The sequence below is a fragment of the Aptenodytes patagonicus genome, unplaced genomic scaffold, assembly GCF_965638725.1.
Source record: "Aptenodytes patagonicus unplaced genomic scaffold, bAptPat1.pri.cur scaffold_43, whole genome shotgun sequence".
NCBI lineage: Eukaryota > Metazoa > Chordata > Aves > Sphenisciformes > Spheniscidae > Aptenodytes > Aptenodytes patagonicus.
In genome coordinates this window covers 616461-621920 of record NW_027472001.1, presented here as the reverse complement: position 1 = coordinate 621920, position 5460 = coordinate 616461, and the positions used below count along the sequence as shown (strand labels likewise).

General features: G+C 56.7%; 1 long non-coding RNA gene across 1 annotated transcript; it reads left to right on the top strand.

Annotated features, from left to right (window-relative positions):
- Nucleotides 1-820: 820 nt before the first annotated feature.
- On the top strand, nt 821-2460 carry LOC143173282 (uncharacterized). Its single transcript, XR_012997512.1, has 3 exons — nt 821-882; nt 2153-2255; nt 2358-2460. It is a non-coding gene; the product is annotated as an uncharacterized LOC143173282 (long non-coding RNA).
- Nucleotides 2461-5460: the final 3000 nt, after the last annotated feature.

The window sequence follows — 5460 nt, the reverse complement described above, 5'->3', positions numbered from 1 at the left end:
CCTCCTTGTCCTCATCCACATCCCTCTGTTTCTCAGTCTCTCTGGATTGTTTCCCATCCTTCTCTTGCTCTCTGTCCCGCTCTCTGTCTCTGCCTCTCCCTTTCTCTCTCCCCTCTGCCCCTCTGTCCTGCTCCCTGCCCCATCTCTCTCACTCCGCTCTCCTCGTGCCTTTTCCCTCTCTCTGACCCCTGGCCCGCTCCCTCACCCTGCCTGTGACAGTCCGTCCCTCTGTCCTCCTTCCTGCCCTTCTTCTTCTCTGTCCCCCTCTCCTGCTGCTTACCACTACTTTTACTCCTGCACCCTCCTGTCCCCTCCCCCTCCATCTCCTCCCCGCTCTATCCCTCTGCCCGCTCCTCACCAGTAGTTTGCCTTTCTCCACTCCCTGCCCAGCTCCCCCTGCTCTCCCCGTCCCTCTGTCCTGCTCCCGTCCCTCTGTCCTGCTCCTGTCCCTCTGTCCGTCTCCCGTCCCTCTCCGGGCACCCCACCGCCCTGCCCCACCCCTCTCTGCCGCTCTGTCCCTCTCTCCTCCTCCTCCCTGCTCCACCAGGGCTCCAGGGCCTGGGCAGCCCCGCGGAGGTGGCAGCCATGGGGCCTGCGGGGGGGCGGGGCCCAGCCGGGGGACGGTGTCCCCGCAGGGTCAGGCAGCAGGAAGGCGTGCCCCGCGGCATGCCGGGAGCTGTAGTCCTGGGGCACGGGGCTGCCGGGCGACCATGTTCCGTCCCGGGGCATGCCGGGAGCTGTAGTCCTGGGGCACGGGGCTGCCGGGCGACCATGTTCCGTCCCGGGGCATGCCGGGAGCTGTCATTCCCCCCGCCTCAGCTTCCCGGCAGCCCTGTTGGTGACGGGAGGTGCAGTCTGTGCTCCAGCAGTGGCCCAGCTGAGGTGAGGGCTGGGGCCACCGGTGAGGTGACCGAGGCCCTTGTGCGGGTGCGGGGATGTCTGCTGCCCGCTGGCTGCCCGGGGATGGTGGGGGGGCTCCAAACTGCCCGGTACGACGGGCTCCCGGTCAGCTGGAGCCGGGCCCAGCCGGGGCAGCCCTGGGAGTGACCCGAGAACTGTGGCGGGGAAGGAGACGGAGACAGACCGCCGCCCCCCCAGGCACAGGCACCGGGCTCCCCGACTCCCAGAGCCGCCCCAGCCCCGCTCGCCCCCTGCAGCTGCCCCGGCCGTCTCTCTGTCCCGCTGCCCGTCACAGTTTGTTTTCTTCCAGTGCTGTCCTGCTCCCCGTTCCTTTTTTCTCTCTCTGTCACTCTGGCCTGCTCCCCGTGTCAATTCTTTAATGCCGCCATCTCAGTCCTGCAGCACATCGCTATTTTTTTTCCCTCTTCCATCCCTTTGTCCTGCTCCCTGCCCCTGTCCCTGTCTCTCTTTCCTTTTGTTCTGCTGCCCATCTCTGTGCTCCAGCCCATTGCCATTTTTTTCCCCCTTCTCGGTCTCCTTGTCCGAATCTGACCCTCTCTTTATTTCTCAGTCCCTTTGTCCTGCTCTCTGTCCTTCTTTGTCACTCTTCACCTGTATGCCCCACTCCCTGTCCCTGTCTTTCTCTATCCCCCCTTCCTTCTGCTTCTCCTTCCCGCCGCCCCCCCATGCCTCTGTCCTGCTCCCCGACCGTACCTTTTCTTCCTCCATCTCTCTGCAGGGCTCCTCATCCCGATTTCTCTTGATTTCTCCATCTCTCTAGCCTTTTCCCTGTACCTGTCTTTCTCTCTCGGCTCCCCTGTCTCCTCTCTCGCCTTATTTTTCTCTTTCTAGTCCTCTGTCCTTCTCCCCATCAGCTTAAACGGAATGAGCAGGTGTCCCTGTGCTCTGGTGTTTACCTTGCATTGCCCTAGGGAAGATGTGTGTTTTTAGGGCTAGGGCTCATTTGGAAGCTGATCTCCTTATGGAGACGGCGGAGCTCGGCATAGTTAAAGCAGAGGTTATTCTCAGCTGGTGCTCTGTGCCTCTTGTTGAAATTTCGAGCAGGCTGTGGGCCTTATTTTGAAGGAAGGTTTCTTGTTCTGCGCTTACTGCTCCTCGGGATGCTGCACAGGAGTGGTGTTGGGGTCTGCAGGGACAGGTGGGACCTGCTGTGATTCCTCGTAAACGTGAACTGGGCTTGTCCTAATGTACTCGAATAAACCAGACTAACTGCATATGGTTTTCTTCGCAGACCCAATTCCAACCAACGTGCTCGGCGCTAATGAACAAGAGACCGTGCGCTACTTTTCCAGACGTCACTGGCTGCAAGTTAGCTGAGCGCATCACTTACTCAGGTAACGGTGCAGTTGGTCTGTGATCAGGGATGCGTACCTGCACGACAGTGCCTTCATGAATGTTCTCTGGTCTTGCCGCTTCAAAGCCCTTCCTTCTTCCAGAAACTTCAAGATGGCATTTCTTATTCTGGGCTTCGGGCTGGAGTTGGACCTACCGTTGAATGGCTGATATAACGGGCTCAATAAAATGTGAATGAGAACCCCGCTTTGTTGTTGTTGTTGTTTTCTAACAGTGTCAGAACTTTGGTAAGCAAGAGGAAGAGTGGTTGAAAGAGTCTGTTCTTTGAGAGTAACGTATTCCCGTGGCGTGCCCATCTTTGCATGGTGAAGGTTTCCTCCCTGCAGTATGGTTTTGCTGGGCTGCGAGGCTGTTTGGGAGTAGCAGAAGTAAGAAGTTTCATCTTTCAAGGTAACGAAGCTGTAGCAAAACTAGCAGGAAAAGCTAGTTTCTTCCTAGAGTGCTGTCTGAGAAAAACAGTAGCAAGTAGAGGCCCTTGCAATTGGCTTTTTTATGCAATCTTCCTACGGAGCTTTTGGTATGGATTGACTTCTGGGAAGTAAGACCTGAGTTCCTGTGCACTCTCATACGCAGTGCTGCCTCCCAAAATAGGCCGGCCCTCTTCCACTTCTGCTCCTTCCACGCTCGTATGGAACAAGGAAATGCAGGAGTGTGCAGATTCAGTAATTTGCTGGCAACGGGTGTTCGCTGGGGAGGCCTGGCGTAAGGCGTGGCCCAACGGGGCCGTGAGGTCTCAGAGCCCGTGGCCGCAGCAGCAGCAGCACGGTGTGAGAGTTGGGGGGCCGTGGTCCTCACCCGCCTCCTCCTCTTCCTCCTCCTGGTGGCCCTGCAAGCCCAGGACACCCAGGCTGCTCTGAGACGAGCACAGGGAGCAGGTAGGCGGGCAGGGGGACAGCACCCAGCCCCAAGCAGTGCGGCGTGGCACCCACCGCACCTCAGCGGGGTGGCAGTGGGGCCAGGGCTAGGGCTGGGTCCGGGAGAGCAGCTGAGCCGGGCTGGGCCAGGCAAGCCAGGCAGGCACCATGGTGCGGGCAGGGGGGGCAGACACCCCGCGGGGAGGTGTGGAGGGTCTGCGGCCACTTTGGGGGTGTTTTCCGGGCAGGCGAGGGGGCCGGGAGCAGTGGTGCGGGGTGAGAGACCTGGGCACTGAGTCCCTGTGGCTTTCAGCCTCGGGGACGTCCCGGAGCGGCGTGCTCAGATGATGTCTGCTCGGGAAAACAGGAGCGTTTCTGCTCTAGTCCTGCAGCCCTGCTCCCCTTGGACGAACTGCAGGTCCCTGGCCCACAGGAACACGCAGGGGTAGCACTGGTGCAGCCTTTCACGGGCTCTTGTCCACGAGAAGCGTAGACAATTGCTTTTTCCTCCAGTTCTTTAGCGTGGGCTTCCTCTGTGTGCATGGAAGCTTCTCTGATCTGTGCTTGATTCCAGATGATGGCATTGGCAGTGCTTATCGAGCTTCTCAGCTGGATCCTGCTTATGGGGAGGCGATCCTTGGGGGCGTCCCAGAGGTAAGTTATCAATGTCTGTCTGCTTGAGGGAATAAACACTTATGTTTCAATAGGTTATTCATGTGCAATTTTACCTAAGATCCTCTTAAGGCCTTCCAAGAGCTTTTTGTGCCTTGCGGGCGTTGCCCAGATGAGTCATGAATATTTCTTTGCCTGAAGACCTGCTAGGTCTCAGAGAAAAGGTCACCCATGTTCCTTTTTAGCTGTGGGAACCAACACCTTGGTATGTGTGCCATGTCATTACCTCACCCCCTTCCAGTCACTGCAGGTGACTCAGGAAGAAGCAGATCAGAACATGCAGTGGAAACTCTCCTCACCTGTGTTTGATTACGTGTGTTTGGTTCCTGCAGTCCTTGTTGATCAAGCCACTCAGTGGAATCCTGTTCCTGAGCCCGGGTGGTATCCCGGAGGTAAGTATTCAGTCTTCATTTGTTACTGGCCTTTTGTCTTTGTTAATATTTGGTTTCTTATTTGTTAATCTTTTGTTGTGATAGTTCAGCCTTCCAGTGGCCAGCAGGCTCTTCTCTACAAGAGTGGTGAATGATCATTTTTTCCTCTGGTGCTCCATGCTCCCGCTGTAGTGTGGGCTTCCTGTTGTGTGGGTGAGAGGTCTCCTGGTAAGAAGGCCCTGAGAGGCCCTGTGTTTGTCCGTCTGGTCCTTGAGGGGTGTTGCACGTGGCCTGGAGACAGTAGTTTGAAAGCTGCCAGGTCCCAGCCAAGAGGTCACAAGGCCCCTCTGAGCTTTGGAAATCTCAGCCTGCATCTGTGTCCCGTGTTGTTGCCTGCCCCGCTTCCAGTCACAGCAGGTCACTAAGGAAGAGGTAGATCACAACACGCAATGGAAACGTCTTCCATCTCTGCTTGATTAGAGCTGGCCCTGTAGACAACGGCTACTTGACTTCTCAACTTGAGCCTGTCCGTGAGCCTCAGGGCGATCCCACAGGTAAGTCCCTTGAACGAATGAGCACTTACGTTTTAATTTTCTGTTCACGTGAAATTTAACTTACTACTTTCTTGGCTGATGCTCGGGCACGCAGAAGAGCAGAGAGGGAAAGGGTCAGGCTCAGTGATGTGCCCCAGGGGGCTCTGCCTTGTGAAGCTGTCTTTGCCAGCTGCTCCGCCCCTGTGCTGCTTCCAGTGCTGACTGCGAAGCCAGCAGGCATGTTGGGGTTGAGCTTAGAGCTGGTGCGAGCTCCAGGGAGTCCTTTCTCCCGACAGCTCCGTGCCTGGTTAGTGGCCACGGCAGGCACCTGGTAAATGTTTGCAAGATGCTCCTGAGTGGCACGTCGTGGCTTTCTACTTCCTTTGAGAGCTGCCAGCTCAAAGCCCAAATGTCAGGCAGGCGCCTCTGCAGGTGTGAGAATGTCACACGCCTGCATGTGTGTGCCATGTCATTACGTGACCCCCGTCTATGTTCCGCTATTCAGTTATGACGGTGTAGATCGGAACATGTGATGTTAACTTCTCATGGGTGTTTGGTTGCAGATGTGGCCACAGGGAGGGCTTTTCCAGCTCCTTGGCTGGATCCCGGGCTGGATCCCAGCTGGCAGCCCAAGAGCGAGTAGTCAGTCTTTATTGACTTCACAGAACAAGCACTCCTTTTCAATATTTTGTTCATGTGACATTTGCCCTCATACTTTCTGTTGATGTCCTCGAAGAGGAAAGTATAAAGCTCCTA